General features: G+C 37.4%; 1 protein-coding gene across 4 annotated transcripts in view; it reads right to left on the bottom strand.

Moving 5' to 3' along the window:
- NUDT13 (nudix hydrolase 13) overlaps window positions 1–8,804 on the bottom strand; it is a 33,780-nt gene extending 24,976 nt beyond the window's left edge. For 3 of the 4 annotated variants that reach the window (XM_036928677.2, XM_036928680.2, XM_057505969.1), the window contains exon 1: window positions 8,612–8,804. The gene's annotated coding sequence lies outside the window, so the exon portion shown is untranslated. The remainder of the gene's footprint in view (window positions 1–8,611) is intronic. The other variant, XM_057505968.1, reaches the window with a different exon arrangement.
- Window positions 8,805–18,355: the final 9,551 nt, after the last annotated feature.

Here is an 18,355-nt window from a genome sequence, read left to right as displayed (position 1 = left end):
TACATCTACAGAACTCTACATCCAAAAGCAACAGAATACACATTCTTCTCAAGTGCACATGGAACATTCTCCAGAATAGACCACATACTAGGCCACAAAAAGAGCCTCAGAAAATTCCAAAAGATTGAAATCCTACCAACCAACTTTTCAGACCACAAAGGCATAAAACTAGAAATAAACTGTACAAATAAAGCAAAGAGGCTCACAAACACATGGAGGCTTAACAACACGCTCCTAAATAATCAATGGATCAATGACCAAATCAAAATGGAGATCCAGCAATATATGGAAACAAATGACAACAACAACACTAAGCCCCAACTTCTGTGGGACACAGCAAAAGCAGTCTTAAGAGGAAAGTATATAGCAATCCAAGCATATTTAAAAAAGGAAGAGCAATCCCAAATGAATGGTCTAATGTCACAATTATCGAAATTGGAAAAAGAAGAACAGATGAGGCCTAAGGTCAGCAGAAGGAGGGACATAATAAAGATCAGAGAAGAAATAAATAAAATTGAGAAGAATAAAACAATAGCAAAAATCAATGAAACCAAGAGCTGGTTCTTCGAGAAAATTAACAAAATAGATAAGCCTCTAGCCAGACTTATTAAGAGGAAAAGAGAGTCAACACAAATCAACAGTATCAGAAATGAGAAAGGAAAAATCACGACGGACCCCACAGAAATACAAAGAATTATTAGAGAATACTATGAAAACCTATATGCTAACAAGCTGGGAAACCTAGGAGAAATGGACAACTTCCTAGAAAAATACAACCTTCCAAGACTGACCCAAAAAGAAACAGAAAATCTAAACAGACCAATTACCAGTAACGAAATAGAAGCGGTAATCAAAAAACTACCCAAGAACAAAACTCCCGGGCCAGAAGGATTTACCTCGGAATTTTATCAGACATACAGGGAAGACATAATACCCATTATCCTTAAAGTTTTCCAAAAAATAGAAGAGGAGGGGATACTCCCAAACTCATTCTATGAAGCCAACATCACCCTAATACCAAAACCAGGCAAAGACCCCACCAAAAAAGAAAACTATAGACCAATATCCCTGATGAACATAGATGCAAAAATACTCAACAAAATGTTAGCAAACCGAATTCAAAAATACATCAAAAGGATCGTACACCATGACCAAGTGGGATTCATCCCAGGGATGCAAGGATGGTACAACATTCGAAAGTCCATCAACATCATCCACCACATCAACAAAGAGAAAGACAAAACCACATGATCATCTCCATAGATGCTGAAAAAGCATATGATAAAGTTCAACATCCTTTCATGATAAAAACTCTCAGCAAAATGGGAATAGAGGGCAAGTACCTCAACATAATAAAGGCCATATATCATAAACCCACAGCCAACATTATATTGAACAGCGAGAAGCTGAAAGCTTTTCCTCTGAGATCAGGAACTAGACAGGGATGCCCACTCTCCCCACTCTTATTTAACATAGTACTAGTGGTCCTAGCCACGGCAATCAGACAAAACAAAGAAACACAAAGAATTCAGATTGGTAAAGAAGAAGTTAAACTGTCACTATTTGCAGATGACATGATACTGTACATAAAAAACCCTAAAGACTCCACCCCAAAACTACTAGAACTGATATTGGAATACAGCAAAGTTGCAGGATACAAAATCAACACACAGAAATCTGTGGCTTTCCTATACACTAACAATGAACCAACAGAAAGAGAAATCAGGAAAACAACTCCATTCACAATTGCATCAAAAAAAATAAAATACCTAGGAATAAACCTAACCAAAGAAGTGAAAGACTTATACTCTGAAAACTACAAGTCACTCTTAAGAGAAACTAAAGGGGACACTAACAGATGGAAACTCATCCCACGCTCGTGGCTAGGAAGAATTAATATTGTCAAAATGGCCATCCTGCCCAAAGCAATATACAGATTTGATGCAATCCCTATGAAACTACCAGCAACATTCTTCAATGAACTGGAACAAATAATTCAAAAATACATATGGAAACACCAAAGACCCCGAATAGCCAAAGCAATTCTAAGAAGAATAAAGTAGGGGGGTTCTCACTCCCCAACTTCAAGCTCTACTATAAAGCCATAGTAATCAAGACAATTTGGTACTGGCACAAGAACAGAGCCACAGACCAATGGAACAGACTAGAGAATCCAGACATTAACCCAGACATATATGGACAATTAATATTTGATAAAGGAGCCATGGACATACAATGGCGAAATGTCAGTCTCTTCAACAGATGGTGCTGGCAAAACTGGACAGCTACATGTAGGAGAATGAAACTGGACCGTTGTCTAACCCCATATACAAAAGTAAACTCAAAATGGATCAAAGACCTGAATGTAAGTCATGAAACCATTAAACTCTTGGAAAAAAACATAGGCAAAAACCTCTTAGATATAAACACGAGTGAACTCTTCTTGAACATATCACCCTGGACAAGGAAAACAACAGCAAAAATGAACAAGTGGGACTATATTAAGCTGAAAAGCTTCTGTACAGCAAAAGACACCATCAATAGAACAAAAAGGAACCCTACAGTATGGGAGAATATATTTGAAAATGACAGATCCGATAAAGGCTTGACGTCCAGAATATATAAAGAGCTCACACGCCTCAACAAGCAAAAAACAAATAACCCAATTAAAAAATGGGCAGAGGAACTGAACAGACAGTTCTCCAAAAAAGAAATACAGATGGCCAACAGACACATGAAAAGATGCTCCACATCACTAATTATCAGAGAAATGCAAATTAAAACTACAATGAGGTATCACCTCACACCAGTAAGGATGGCTGCCATCCAAAAGACAAACAACAACAAATGTTGGCAAGGCTGTGGAGAAAGGGGAACCCTCCTACACTGCTGGTAGTAATGTAAACTAGTTCAACCATTGTGGAAAGCAGTATGGAGGTTCATCAAAATCCTCAAAACAGACTTACCATTTGACCCAGGAATTGCACTCCTAGGAATTTACCCTAAGAACGCAGCAATCAAGTTTGAGAAAGACCAATGCACCCCTATGTTTATTGCAGCACTATTTACAATAGCCAAGAATTGGAAACAACCTAAATGTCCATTGGTAGATGAATGGATAAAGAAGATGTGGTACATATACACAATGGAATACTACTCAGGCATAAGAAGAGGGTAAATCCTACCATTTGCAGCAACATGGATGGAGCTGGAAGGTATTAGGCTCAGTGAAATAAGCCAAGCGGAGAAAGAGAAATACCAAATGATTTCACTCATCTGTGGAGTATAAGAACAAAGGAAAAACTGAAGGAACAAAACATCAGCGGAATCACAGAACCCAATAATGGACTAACAGGTACCAAAGGGAAAGGGACTGGGGAGGATGGGTGGGTAGGGAGGGATAAGGGGGGTGGAGGAAGAAGGGGGTATTAAGATTAGCATGCATGGGGGGGTGGGAGAAAGGGGAGGGCTGTACAACACAGAGAAGACAAGTAGTGATTCCAGAACATTTAACTATGCTGATGGACAGTGACTGTAAAGGGGTTTATAGCGGGGACCTGGTATAGGGGAGAGCCTAGTAAACATAATATTCTTCATGTTAGTGTAGATTAAAGATAACAAAAAAAAAAGAAAGAAAGAAAGAAAAGGGGGATTACTCCATGATAGGATAAAATTTACTGTAAATCAACGATTAATGCATGCTTTAAATATCCTTAATTTTTATCACTTAAAGGGTGTCAGGTGATCAGCTATGGAGGTACACTTTTCTGATAATATTCCTTTCTCTTAAAAAAAAAGCAGTTCCTGTGTAGTGACCTCCAATGAGTTCTACACAATGGTATAAAGGGCAGATCAAAGTGTGAGCAAAGGGTCTGTTTGTGTTTATACAGAGGATCAAAGCCTAATTTGGCTACCCAGAAAATGAACTAAGATACGATATGAAGAAGAACTTCCAACATCAGCACTCTCTGGAAGACTCATACCAGAAGATGATCATCAAAAAACCTCAACAAAGATCCAGGCGATGCTGCAGTTGTAGCTGCATTCATCCCACCGGTTCCTGGGCTTGCCATTGGAATGAAGAAGGAGATATCTAAGCTGGCCTGTGCATACAGTAAAACAACAAATTTGACTGGATCTACACTGTTGGAACTCAACCAAGAATTAGGAGAAGTGCAAATTGTAGAACTCAAAAATCTTACAACTACAGACTATCTACTGTTAAAAGAACATATGGGATGTGAACAGTTCCCAGGAATGGGCTGTTTTAATTTGTCTGATTTCTCTCAGACTGTTCAAGTACAGTTGGACAATATCCATCATATCATAGACAAATTTTCACAAATGCCTAGGGTGCCTAACTGGTTTTCTTGGCCTCACTGGAGATGGCTGGTAATTATAGATCTGCTTTGGTTATGTAACTGTATTCCTATTATGTTAATGTGTGTGCGCAATTTAATTAGTAGTTTAAAACCTATACATGCTTAAATTACTCTACAAGAAGATATGTCAAAGAAATAATCAATCTTTCCATGTTTTCTTCCATCTGCTACCTCTATAGCTTTTCTTCTTTCTTCCTAATTACAACCCTTAAATAGAATTTGTGCCTCATATCGAATTTACCGAGTATCATAATTCCTCCAAGTGCTAAAGATACCTCAAGACAAACGCTGGGCATAGAAGCCACAGGGCATAAATATGCAAAGAAGTAAAAAGCTAACCTTTTCAAACAATAAGGCTTCTCTCTCACTTACCAACTTTACAATTCCCTGTATGGCCCCGGAAGATGACTGGTTAGCCAGAGACGGGTAATATTCCTCAAGGGAGGAACAACCTAAGACAGGCACAGTCGCAGGGGGGCCATCAGGTGAGAAATTGGGGATCAACAGAGGTGAGGCTTAGAACCTCTCCCCACCCTGTTTTGAGAGAAATCTTCTGCATCCGTGGATGTTTTCTTGCCCTTGTCTAGCTTGGATTAACACATAGTCTACAGGCACACACCTGATCATCTACATTTGCTCTCTTACAACACTAAACTAAGTTTTCTACCTTTATCTTACATCTACCTACCACTTCAGCATTTTATTAAAAATAATAATAATAATAATAAAGGGAGAAATGTGGGATCCACATATAAATCAAGTATAAAAATCAAACGAATATTCATATTTGACCTGATTGTGTATTGTTCATAATGCGTGATCAAAACCGAAAGTTTCTGTGATGACTGCCCTTGTACTGTTCACCATGTAAGAACTTATTCACTATGTAAGAATTTGTTCACCATGTAAGAACTTGTTCGTTATACTTCAGAAGATTGGAGACTGTTGAGAATTAGGCTTGGGGTTGATTAATGATTGTGCATTGAGTCCCCTATACAGAATTTTATTGTTGTTAACAACCATTTGATCAATAAATATAAGATATGCCCTCTCAAAAAAAAAAAAAGCAAGAATTATTTGGTTTATGTAGCATCATCTAATTTTTAAAGAAAAGGACATATAAATTCCAGTAGATATAAATTAGACCTGTATTAACTTGTTTTTTAAGTGACTAGAAGTACCCATACCAAACTGGTAACAGTGAAAAATTTGGGAGAATGATATGGAGATAGAGATTGAAAAGAGTACTAATAATTGTTACTTTATGCATTTCTGTACTTAAAAATTTTTTTGACCATATGTAATACTCCTTTTACAATACATTCAGTAAATATGAGTTCCTGGGACTAACTCACAAGTCTATTTCTATGCCATTGTTCTCAGTAGCACCTCACCGTAATCCCTGGGAGCCAAAAGGAATTCCTTTGATGAGTTCCTTGAATCTGGAGACTGGTAAGAGTCGATCAGCTGCAGTTATGATTACCAACTAATCTGTTTGCCACTGTACTTGGCTGCCCAATGTTCTGTCTCATTTCTGTTACTAAATTAGCCTTAGCCAACTGTGGATTATCAGGGCCTGCTGACTCATGGGATGGTGGTCACAGAGCTTGTAGAAAACATGGTAATGTTCATAATACAGCTTTGAAAAAAATATCAGTAATCAGAGGAAAACCAGACTTATTTTAACTGAGAATTGTACTTTACTGATACAGTCATAAACCTAGTGAAGATTAAGTCTAATTCCTTTTCTAAATGGTCCTTGTATTATTTTTTGTACATATCTTACATAAAAGCTGTACAGACACTATTTAAAAGTAAAAAAAATGTTATCCTTGAAATTCAGCTCTATCTTTTTCTCTTTTAAGTAGATCATTTACATTATAAAATTAATAATAACTACATTACAGGACATCTGGAAAACAGAGTTGTGAGATCACCTATAGTATCACCAGATAAATATAACTTGTAATTTAATTTGTGTTTTCTAGTCTTTTTACACATACAAGTTTTACATATTTATAATCAGAGGACACATTTTTTTCAACTTGCTTTCATGAAATAAGTCATAAGCAGTTTTCTGTATTTCTGCATAAGCTTTATAAGTTTTTCAGTTGCATAATATTACATTCAAGGAGACTCATCCTTCTTTTGCTAAGCATTACCCTGATTTTAGACATTTAGGTTGCTCTGATTTTAAATTATCAGAAATAAGATACCACTAAATACCTCTGTGCTGATATTTTCAGGTCATTTCTTTAAGATATATTTCCCAAAGTAGAATTATGGGATAAAATTCATTTTAAAATTATATAGGTCTTTCTACATGTTGTCACACTTGCAAGATTCAAAAGTATTGGATTAAAAAAAAAATATTTCTTTGACCAGTATAGAGAATGAAAGTGTTTTCAGCTTTAATAGTTTTAGTTCCCCTTTTTTGTTAGTTGTTAATTTGATGTCCTGTGCTCACTTATTTATTATAGCTTTACTCTACTTTTGACTATTCTGATTTGTAAAATATTATAGTAGATTTACAGCATCCTCTACAATATAATCACCAAAATGCACTGCAGGAATCAACTGCTATATGTACCGCTTTTACAAAAAAGAGGTTAACAGCCAAGAGGATATGTTAGATTACTTTTAGGATGAAAGTGTAATTTCTTATAGCCCTATACTATTTAGAAATCTAACACAGGAAAAATCTGTTACTTTTATTCTGAAATGGTTTGTGATTTTTCACTGTCTTTTATGGGTCCTCAGTGTGATGTTATTCATTGTATTGGCCCAAGGGCTCAGATTTGGTAAACATGCTGGTAAACAGCTGCGAAATGTGCTACATTACTCACATCCAGCTGCTCAAATGCCACATTATAAACAGAATGGTTGTTTTTGTTTGAATTGGCAACTATTACTGAATTTTATGCCTGACAGCACATTGAGGATAAAAATTCACTATTCACAAAATTATTTTGGAAAAAAATACTGCCACTATTTTACTTTAGATGACAAGTTCAGGCCTGCCTTTTATTTTGTTTACGGTGCATGTCTCCAAAGCAAAGAAGGGGCAGGGAAGTAAGCTCTGAAGAGACTCAGGGACTTTTATTCCTGGCTCCTCATTTACTGAATTTGTGACGTGGGGCTTGTTGGAACTTAACCTGTTGGAACCTGATTTCTGTCTCACTTCTCAGAGGGGAAGGAAGGAGAGAAAATGGATCTAAGTGTATTACAACTATGTCAGCTTTTGACATACCTAATTCTTTGATCTGTTAGACTGTAAAATCCTTAAGGGTTGGCAATGCATCTCCCCTACAGTACAGCATCTAGCACAATCCCTATCATGGTATAAAACACAGTATGTATGACTGGATGAATGCATTCATGCATTTAACACATTTTATAAATAAGGAAGATAAAGCTTTGAGAGATTAACCAATCTGAGATCTGAATTTAGAGACCAGCATATTCAAACTCGGAGCTATCTGGCTCCAAAGCTTGTTTTGATAGAAACACATGGGAAAGCATCCTCCAACATTCATTTACTACTTATGTTTTTTAAATACAAAGAAAGACTGATAGGAATGAAAGGTAATATTATTTTTACCAAAAACCATTGAATGAGGAGGCAAGGGCTTTAATAACAATTTCTCTGAATCCCCTGTAATAAATGAGTCCCACATTTCTCATCCTGTTCATCTTAAAAGAAGAAAGATTACTTTATAAAGCACTTATGGCATGACAAGAAAGCCCATCAGAAATCTCTGTGGTTACTGCTACCAGCAAGAGGCCAGGTTCAATAGGGTTTAAGAGAACCCTTCTCGGAGTCTGTCTTTTCATGACTATGGACTGCATAGTCCTGGGAAATAGGTGAAATTGAGGAATCACTGGGATACAGATTTCAAGGTCTCACTGACAAGCTTTATGTTTTCCTTTCTAAAATACAGTTATCTTCCCTTAATTCAAAAATAATGCAAGCACAAAGCAGAGAGTTAGCAAAGCCCATTTTTAAACAACTTCCAAAGAAGTATCAGAAAATTATTAGTTGCAATTAATAAAATAGACCCACAAGTTATGATGCAAAACTGTGGTCATTCTCTGGTTTCTGAAAGAAGAGAGACTAAGGTAAAATTACACATGCTGTGACTGAGAGCTTTTTTCAAGTTTTTATGCCTCCCCGTTAAAATCCTTCCTGCACATGTACCCTCAACAGGTTTCTATTTCACTATACTCACTCTGAATTATGTTGGGGAGCACCTTCCTAGGCCTCAGCAACAGCAGAAACCAGGAAATTCCAAATGTTCTTGGGACATTGGACTTCCCTTCCCTAGACCATGGCTGCCTCTGCCACACTTCCCAGAATTCTCCTAGAAATGCAGACTGAGAAATGTAGTTCATTGCTCTTGTTGGCTGCCAAATCATCCAAAGTTAACCAGAGTTGTTTAAAAAAAAAATGCTTCTGCCACATTTCCCAGAATCCATCTAGAGATGCACTCTGGGAATTGTAGTTCAATCCCGAGCCAGGCTGCTATCCACTCAAGTTGCAAAGTTAACCATCGTTGTTAAAAGCATGATCTTCTAAGATCTTTTAAATCCATTACTAGAAAAGCTACTGTGTCTTTGGAGAAGGTAAACAAACAATAGATTCATTTTTAAATAATAAAAAGATGAAGTCATTAAACCCATCCTCATACAAAGCATATTGGAGGAGTACTGAGGAGGGAAACCAGATACCCTTCAAATCTGTCTCTATTTCTGTCTCTGTCTTCCTTGGAATGAGCTCAATATTTCATGAAATTCTGCCAACTTAAAAGGACAGAACTGTCTAGATGTATTTGAGCTTATGGTAGAAAGCATCTCTAGATCAGCTAGGGCAGGAATCCATTTGACTGGCTTCCTCTCCCAGTAAAACAACTATTATGCTCCACTTTTCCGCTAAAGTTACTTGATTATAAAGGAAGACAGTTTTGAAGAACATTCATTCAATATGTACTTATGGAGTACCAAATGTACCTGGGACTGTTGCACAGGATAGAGCAGGGAACAAAACACATGAAAATTTCTGTCTTAATGTAACTTATGGTCTAAAGAAAGAAACAAATAAATAAGTAAATATACGATGTGTCAGGTATTGTAAGTGGTAGGGGAGAAAAACAAAGCAAGATAAGAAGAGGGACGATTTTGCTACTTTATAAAGTATTGTCAGCCAAAGGTGACATATGAGCAAAGACCTGGAAGGAGCTGAGGAAGGAAGCCAAGTAGATATCTATGGAAAGAGATTTGTTGATAATATTAAACTTAAATATGTCAGTTATTTTACCAGTGTAAATCTGGGGGAAAATATGGTCCCAGCCCAGGGCAAATAACCTTTGAAGCCAAAATCAGTCAAAGGGAGAAATAAAATAGGAGAAACCTATTCATTGCTTACAAGCAGTCATCTACTTCTGCTCGCCCATCTCTTCCAACCCAGCCACAGTAAGACCCCAAAAATACCTCTCCAGTCCAGGTGTCCACTTGCTCTCCACACACTTCGTAATCACCTATTGATATGGAGATGGGCTACTTCTCTCCACCCCTTGCAAACACGTATAGATATGGAGATGCACTAAGGCCAGGCAAGAGATTCTGGAAATATTGCAATTTTACCTACAATCAGCAAAACTGGATTTATTTGGGAACACAAAGAATTGCAATTCAGAACAAAAAAGGACACATAAGCAATGGCAAAACCACAGTGAGGGGAAAACAAAGGAGGGGAGAGCTCTTTTATAGAAGTGGGAGAGTTGGGGGCCTGTTCTAACCACAAGTCCACTGGAGGAAACTGGGAGTCCCATGTGTAGTGGCTGTTAACTGGCTGAGTTATAACAATCTTTCATTGGCTGGGTGGTAAGGTAGCCAAAATAGTATGAGTTATAAGATGTCTGTCTCTTCCTGTGGGGTTGGCAATTGACCGGGAGTTGTGGATATGAGAGCTCCCCCTGCAGGCCTCCTGCTGTCTTGTCAATGAGGCTTCCCTTTATAAGTTTTCACAACAGAAAAAAAATCAGCAAATGCAAAGGCGCTGGGAATGAAGTGTGCCTGGCAGATGTAAGGAAAGGCTGGGACAAACTATGATAGTCAGAGATGAGTTAAAAAGTAGCCAAGCACTAGACCACTTAGGGCCTTACAATTCATTTAGAGCCTCTGCAATGATTTTGGTCTTTGAGGGGGATGGGATGTTATAGAAGAGTTTGAGCAGGAGAGTGAGATGATTTGACTTAGATTTTAAAAGAACTACTCTGTGTGTTGAGATTAGATTTGAGGGGATAAGGATTATTAAATCCTGAATGTCATTTTTAATATGTACCTGGGTTGCATGGAAAAGGAGAGTAATAGCTTTGGTTAGTTGATCAGACATTTCTTTGGTCCTTTTCATTAACACCCAAGCTTTTTATCAGGTTGATTCATTGTCCTTAAGAAAGGCTCAGAAACCTTGAGGGAAATAAGATATAAAGTCCATGAATTCCAAAGAGATAGGGAACATGCTTAGGGAAAGTTAGAGTCCTAACGACTTTTCTAAAATCAAAATAACAACATTTTTGACAATTTACGTGCTATAACAATAAAAATAGTGCTATGGTCTGAATGTTTATATTCTCTAAAAATTCATTTGTTGAAATACTAAAGTCCAATGTGATACTATTAGAAGATAGGATCTTTGGGAGGTTTTAGGCCTTTGGGAGGACTAAGTCATGTGGGTTTCTTCATGAATGAAATTAATGCCCTCACCTTGCCCCTTTCACCATGTGAGGATGCAGCAGAAGTTGGGAGGCTGCATCCTGAAAAAGGGCTTTCATCAGAACCTAGGACCAGCTAACATCCTGATCTTGGACTTCCAGTTTCCAGAACTGTGAGAAATAAATTTTTGTTGTTCCTAAGCCACCCAGTCTGTGGTATTTTGTTATAGCAGCCCAAATGGACTAAGACAAATAACTAAGATTAACTGGGCATTTACTGTTTCAGGTGCCATGCAGAGCATTTTACATATTTGCCATTAATCCTCACATCCTATGAGATATAAATTATTATTTGCACTTATAGATGAGAAAACAGGGGCTTAGGAAATGAGAAAAGGAGAATGGGGAGTGACTGTTACTGGGAACAGAGGTTTGGGGGTTTTCTTGAAGTGATGAAAATGTTGTAAAATCGTGATGGTTGCACAATTTTATGAACCTACTAAAGGTCATTGAATTGCACACTTTACATAGGTGTTCTTTGAATTATAGCTCAATAAAGCTGTTAAAAATATTCAACCAGATCATTAATTGTGTTAATCATAGTGCATGGTTAGGAAATACAACAAATGTGGTAAAAATAACTATAATCCTCAGGTTTCATTAGGTTATAAGGTGAAAACTGTCTTTCTTTAGGCATAACTAAGTTCAAAGTAATGGTATTTGTTTAATCATGTAATAAATTAAGACTGTACACTCATTTAAGGGCACAAATTGAACCTCAAGTCATTGAATCCCAGTCCAACTTTTGTGGGTAAAGGTAACATATTTAAAGATAGGAGTTTATTAAACGTTGGCAAGGTTGTGGAGAAAGGGGAACCCTCCTACACTGCTAGTGGGAATGTAAATTAGTTCAACCATTGTGGAAAGCAGTATGGAGGTTCCTCAAAATGCTCAAAGTAGAAATACCATTTGACCCAGGAATTCTACTTCTAGGAATTTACCCTAAGAATGCAGCAGCCCATTTTGAAAAAGACAGAGGCACCCCTATGTTTATTGCAGCACTATTTACAATAGTCAAGATATGGAAGCAACCTAAGTGTCCATCAGTAGATGAACGGATAAAGAAGATGTGGTACATATACACAATGGAATATTATTCAGCCATAAGAAGAAAACAAATCCTACCATTTGCAACAACATGGATGGAGCTAGAGGGTATTATGCTCAGTGAAATAAGCCAGGCAGAGAAAGACAAGTACCAAATGATTTCACTCATATGTGGAGTATAAGAACAAAGAAAAAAATGAAGGAACAAAAGAACAGCAGAAACACAGAACCGAAGAATTGACCAACAGTTACCAAAGGGAAAGGGACTGGGGAGGATGGGTGGAAAGGGAGGGATAAAGGGGGGGAAGAAAGGGCACATTACGATTAGCATGTATAATGTGTGTGTGGGGGCACAGGGAGGGCTGTGCAACACAGAGAACACAAGTAGTGATTCTACAGCATCTTACTACACTGATGGACAGTGATTTGGTAAAGGGGGGAGCCTAGTAAACATAATGTTCTTCATGTAATTGTAGATTAATGATACCAAAAAAAAGGTAGGAGTTTATTAATTCATTGAACAGATGGTTAGTGAAGTTATCATATGCCAAGCATCATGTTGGAATTGAGATTACAACAGTGAATAATATATTGTCTCTGCTATCAAAAATTATGTATGCACATACGTGTATAGTGTGTGTGTGTGTCAGCATGAAAATATGTGATACAACAGCCCGTTTACTCAGTCTTTGACTAATTGCTAGAATGTAGGGCATCCCTGAGCAAACTTAGAGATATGATAAGTTCATTGTATAAGCAGGCTTACAGTTGGATATTGTCTCACTTGATGTGGACAAGAAATAGGTCTTAGCAGCCTGCAAACAGGGATGGTAACGAGGTTTACATGTGAGCCCCTTAAATAGTAAGCTCTTGAAAGAGAGCCCTATTTGCCTAGTTGTGGTGCCATAAACTCTGGGAGGTCATTGTGCTTCTCTCCAAGAGCAAAGTACGATAGGTTTCCTTCTCCTCCATCTTCCCAAATATGGAGTAATGCTTAACACACAGTAGTGAGTAACCAGGACTCAGCTGAAAGGCAAAATGAAACAAAACAATTAGGGTATTTATTTGATTTTGCTCTCCCTCCACCCCTACCGACCACCCCCACTTTTTAAATGACTATTTGTGGGTCATTTAGCCACTAGCAATTTCATCAGAAATCTGGAAGAAGTTAAAAAAAAAGATAAAAAATTGTCAGTTTTATTATCAGCTAAGAGGTCTGGGCAAAGGAGTATCAATAATGAGTTATAACTATAGCTAACTTTCAGTTCTCTCGTTTCTTGTATTGTTTTATCTTTACCCTCAATTTCCAGGGGGGTTCTGAGTATTAGACAAAGTATATACTGTATGTGGTTATATTCCTACAGCAAATGTAATTTTTTTATGTTACTTAATCTGGTGATTATTTTACTTCTCCAGGCCTCAGTTAGAGATATCCCTAATTGCTAATATTTTATAACATAAGGACTACCCAGGTACATGATCATTAAGTTTTTGATGTTGGGTGAAACAATTTGAAATTTTCTCCTGATCTACATTGTCCATAGTCTCTTTATTCCCACATTACAATGGAAGCTTAGGAGGTAACTGTTATCAGTTATCTATTATCACAACAATGCTTCTTAACAACCACAAAATCACAGAAGCATACAAGTGTTTATTCTTCACATACCTGGAGTGGTTGGATAGGTGATTCTGCTGATCTTGGTCAGGCTCATTTATAGATCTAGGGATGGTGTACTACTGGATCATCTAAAATGGTCTTGGTTGGGACAATGGAGGTGAGTTGGTTTTGCTCCATGTGTCTGTCATTTTCTAGGAAGCTAGCATGAATATATTCATTTGATGATGACCGCAGAGGGCAAAAGCATAAGTGGAAATAGGAAGTCTCTGCTTACATCACAGTCAAAGCATGTTAAATGAGTTACACTGGGAGGATATTACAAGGTTGCATGGCAAAGGATGTTGTAAGGAGTTTAGATCAACTACAAAGTTACAGGAAACAGTCCTAAGATGATACCCTCACTTCCAACATCAACTGCAAGTTCAAGGGTTTCCCAAAACCATTCTCAGCTTCTATAGAAGGACCCACAGAACTCACTGAAAGCTATTATACTCGTGGTTATGGCTTATTACAGGGAAAAGATACAGATTAAAATTGGCCAAAGGGAGAGCACATAAGGTAGAATCTAGGGAAGCACCCAATAAGGAGCTTCTCTTGTTCTCTCCCATAGAGTCAGGATGCATTACTTTCCCAGAATCAATAGGAGACAATACATAACAGGATTCTGCCAACCAGGGAAACACCTGAGTATTTGTGTCCAGAGTTTTTCTGGGGCACCATTACACAAAGCCCCCACCTTAAATCACACTGTTGCTCTTTCTGGTGTGGCCAACCCCTACTTTAAAACTATTGGGTGTGGCCAACCCCCACTCTAAATCAACATGGTTAAATTATCCAGTGTGACCCAAGGCTCCCAGGCAAACAAAGACACTTCTCTAGGGCATGAGATTACCTCCCAGAAATCAAAGGCAAAACTGGACCTCATTTTGGGCAAGATAAATTTTTTTACTACATAGGTGTGAATACAGGAAGTAGGGAAAAATTTGGACTTTAATCTATCAAAATAGCCCTATTAGAAGTATTCCCTAAATTAGTATAGGATATGAAGTAGTGTTCTTTAACTTCAAGATTGACTTCAGAACCAACATTAACCACAGACTAATTACAGATGCTCTTAGTAAGCATCCTTCTCTTTATCCCTTGAGCCCTTTAAGATTAGCATTAATCATTTCTACCTTTATCTTGCATCTACCTACCACTTCAGCATTTTATTAAAAAATAATAATAACAAGGGAGAAATGTGGGATTCACATATAAATCAAGTATAAAAATCAAACGAATAATCATATCTGATTTGATTGTTTATAGTTCATGATGCGTGATCAAAACCGAAAGTTTCTGTGATATGACTGCCCTTGCACTGTTCACCATGTAAGAACTTGTTCACCATGTAAGAACCTGTTCGTTATGCTTCAGAAGATTGGAGACTGTTGAGAATTAGGCTTGGGGTTGATTAATGACTGTGCATTGAGTCCCCTATACAGAATTTTATTGTTGTTAACAACCATTTGATCAATAAATATGAGAGATGCCCTCTCAAAAAAAAAAAAGATTAGCATTAATCATTCCATTTCATAATTTTTTTTAAAGTCATTGAAACAGGTCTAAAACTCATCAACTTTGACTCTGTGATTAAAAAACAACACAACAAAACCTCACACAGTTCTATACTATATAGCATCCAATGATGATTATTCATATTAATATAGTACTTCCTACTCTTCCAAGAACTTACAGAACAACTATCTCAGTTGAGTCTCATAATGTCTTTGCATGGTTGTTAGGACAAATATTATGGCCATCTGGTGAATGAAGAAATTTCAGCATAAAAGTTCAAACAACTCACTCAGGGACACCCTCCTATACTATTAATTGCAGACTAGAAGCTGGGCTCTCTGATTCTACCAGTGCTGCTTCCAGAACAAGTTTTTCTTCCTACCAAACACTATCATTCTACGACTGAATGAATTCCAAGTCCTAAATTCTGAGTTTTATTTCACCAAATAGAGATTTCTGGCATTTATGCCTGGTTTTTTTGAGCTCTTGACAAGTTCATTTGGGTGGAAGAATGCATGAACTGGCCAAGCTCTACAAATCTTTCAGACAGCCAAGTCAGATGCTGTTTGTTCATAAGCAGAAACATTCTCCTGAAATGTAACTTATTGTTTTCAGTAAAATATTTTTAAAATTTGTAAGCATTTCCTATACTTTACAGAATAGCTATTGTATATTCCCTTGCAAGCTATAATACTTGAAAATATGTAATATTTAGGACTCAAGCTGTTTATATTCAAAGAGGGATACATTGCTAAGGAAAGGCACCAGAAAATGGAAAAGGAGCAAATGGAGTCTGATATAGCTGTTATACTATTCATAAATCATTCACAACCAAAATCATAAATTAATAAATAGTAAGTTAATAAATAGCTGTGCCTTACTTACCAATATATTTTCAATGCCTGGTGTATTATAGGTGCTCAAAAAATACATATTTGTTGAACGAATTAGTGAGTGAATAACTAAAGGAGGCTTTCTTACTAAAACAGTTGCTTGGTAAGAGGTGCTATTCTCCTGCCACTGTGGTTCCCCTTTTGGAAAACAAGTACATCTCCTTTGAGAATGAGAAATTGGGTTCAAAATGAGAACAGTTGAGAGCTGCATTGGAGTCTTCTTTAAAATAACTTGTATAACTAGTGCTAGGGCACTACATCAATTAAGATGTGCTTAGTTACTTGCAACCAAGATTTAAGAAAACCCAAATTTAATTTGTTTAAGCAATAAGGGTGCTTATTAGCTTGCATAGCTAAAACATTCAACGGTAGTTCAAGCCTGATACCACTGGATTGAGGTTTTGCTCAGTCTCTCTGCTCTGATGTATTTCACATGTTGGCTTGTTTGTCCTCAAGCTGGCTTTCATCATGGTAGAAAAACTGCTGCCAGATCTGGGGGCAATTTACTTTCTTTATCCTATTCAGACAGAGTATGTCCACCTTTAGCCATGAAGCAAAAACGTTGCTCTTCACTCTGCTTGGATCAATGTAGGCCACAATCTTCATTTTCTGAGCCCCTAACCAAACAATTCCTGAGGTCAAAGGAATGTCATGAATTGTTTGGGCCGGGGGTTAAGTGCCCATCTCTAAGCCAATCACTGTGGCAAGTCAGATTATTACATTGTTACTGATGTGAATCAGGCTTGTCAGGGTGAGGAGCTGCCCCTGATTTGGGAGTAAATTAAGTTTCTTGAATCTGCAGTTTGATATATTTTTTTATTTTTGAAGTGTTCTCTGTCATTATCTCTGCAAATATTTCTTAAGTCCCATTTTTTTCTCTCTTCTCCTTCTGGGACTCCAACTACACATATGTAGGATTGTTTGATGTCTCACAGCTTTTGGATGAATATTTTTCGCTTTTATTTTTACTCTTTGTATATATGTATCTGCTACTTTTCAAAAGTTCATATAACTCACTTCACTTTAATGAAAGACCTACACTTGGTATTTGCTAACTGAAAGAAATCTAAAGACAATTTTCACTTACACAAGAAAAGGCAAAAAGCAAAAATAGCGTTATTTGTTTTGCAGTGAGCTGTTATAGAGGTTGCGTGCACCCTGAGCAGTGAGAGTGGCCCTGCCAAGTTCTGTCCCTGGGAACCACACTCAGCATCTCAGCATCAAGCTGCCATAGTTTTGAGCTGTGTCTGTGAGCATCTGTGCTTTATCTCTGTTTCTGCATCCATTAGCAAGAAGTGTCCTAAGGTATCAGAAAAGCCTAAAAGAGGTTATTTTTTGGATCTAGGAATACTAAAAAATACACATAAATTAATAGTAATTGTTTTTTCACTTTTACACCATTTTGGCTTACGAAAGAGAGGTGTTATAGGAATGCTTTACTTTTGGACAGTGGTGGGAAACCTGTCTTGGCTTGGATGACTTGATCTTTTTTCAGCTGCATTGAATGTACCAATGAATCCATTAAAAGAATTATTCATATCTGAGTATCAGGGGATTTTTTTCCCCACAGCATTTTCCTTGGACTCTTTCTTATAATTTTAATCTCTTTACTGAAATACCCCATTTGTTCACACATTGTCCACTTCTTTTGACTAGTCTGAAGTCCTTATCTGATAGTTCCAATACCTAGCACATTCTGCCTCCATTTCTGTTGACTTTATATCTCTTGACAGTGGGTGTTTTGGTTGTTAGTTTTGTCTGTCTCGTGGTTTTCTAATGAATGCTGGACATTGTTGGTAGAACAGTACTATTTTCTAGTAAGTAGAGTCCATACCTGGCAATTAACACGTGTTGCTAATGTTAAGGCTTGGATCAATCTAATCAGGAGTTTGAGCTGGACTAGTGCTTTGTTGCTCTGACAGTTACTTTCATGACATCACAGATGTCAAATTCCCTTAGCAGGAGGGCGCTATTTCCTTGTGCTTAGCATGGGGGCCAGGGTACCAGAGAGTTTTTCTCAGTGTTCCTGCTTCAACCTTGGTTTTCAATTGTCATTGTATGCTTATGGCACAGGTGGCTCTCTCT

This window comes from Manis pentadactyla, chromosome 8, assembly GCF_030020395.1.
Source record: "Manis pentadactyla isolate mManPen7 chromosome 8, mManPen7.hap1, whole genome shotgun sequence".
Taxonomy (NCBI): Eukaryota; Metazoa; Chordata; class Mammalia; order Pholidota; family Manidae; genus Manis; species Manis pentadactyla.
Note: the sequence above shows the minus strand (reverse complement) of the source record. Positions and strands in the feature narration are given on the sequence as shown.